Below are 1,141 nucleotides of genomic sequence, written 5' to 3' on the forward strand. Positions count from 1 at the left end.
CCCCACCGCGGCGCGCGCGGCCCTTGGAACGGGGTCGTGCCGTGGCGTGCAGCCGCGCGCTTGAGCCCAGCGCCCGCTTAGGTTACTTCAGCGGTGGCAACTTTCGGGCGCGGCGCGGCGGCGCTCTGACGTAAGGCCGCGCCGCGGCGCGCTGCTTTCTCGCGGGCCGGGCGGGGATGCGCTTCCATGCTCAGTAGTTTGGGGCGCGCTGTTACCTCACGGCTCGTGGCTTCTTGGCGGGCCGCGAGGATACCTCAATGCGGCCTCCAGGTCGCAGAGACCGTCGTCCTGATGATTGGGCCCTGGGCCTTTTTAAGGCGGCAGAGTGGCGGTGGCGCGGACCCCAGACCCGACGCACCGCCCAAGCCAAGTCCTGACCACCCCGGGTACATCGGCGACCAGGGGAACAACTGCAGTTGTGTCCCTCGGGGCCTGTCTGGACTGGACGGGGAGGCAAAAGCGACGGCCTCGCCCGACAAGCTCGGTCGGAGACCGCGACCAGGCGGCCAGCCATCGTCGTGGACGATGCCGTCGACGTCCTTATTCCGCGTTCCTCTCTGGCCGGGGCCGGCCGGTGGCCGGTGAAAGTGTCGGTGCCGTGGAGGTGAGGTGAGGGCGGCTGGGAGGTGAAGCGCGAGGCTGGCCTGTGCTCGCGCCGCTGCCGACGCCCTGCTTCCGGTGGGCAGTGAACACAGCCTTGCTGTGCGCTTGTCCTCGACGGCGTCTCGCCTCGCGCAGACAGTTTGCTGACTTGCTTCACGGTCGCATGGGCCGGTGGTTGCCGAAAGGGGGGGGGGGGGCTGGCCGACAGTCACCCTTGCGCCACCTCTTCCTCCGGGCAAGCATGCTCTTCGCCCAGGTGGCGAGCTGCCCGCCCGGAGAATGGCTCGGGCATTTTTTAATTGTCTCCCGTGGCAAGTCGTCTCGCCGGCCTGCCCTGTCGGGCCGGGCGGGGACCGGCATGTGCGGCATGTGCCTCCTCAACAGGTTCGGCAACGGATATGTCGCTCGGGATGTGAATTACAACAACTCGTTGAACGGGTGTGGCGTGCCTTTTGCTCGTGGTTACGAGTCTGAGATGTTATCCTTTGCCGGTCTGTTTTGTATGTGTGTATGTGGACGCCGTTGCCTTGCTCTCTCG

This window comes from Frankliniella occidentalis, unplaced genomic scaffold (genome assembly GCF_000697945.3).
Source record: "Frankliniella occidentalis isolate FOCC.00 unplaced genomic scaffold, Focc_3.1 Scaffold123, whole genome shotgun sequence".
NCBI lineage: Eukaryota > Metazoa > Arthropoda > Insecta > Thysanoptera > Thripidae > Frankliniella > Frankliniella occidentalis.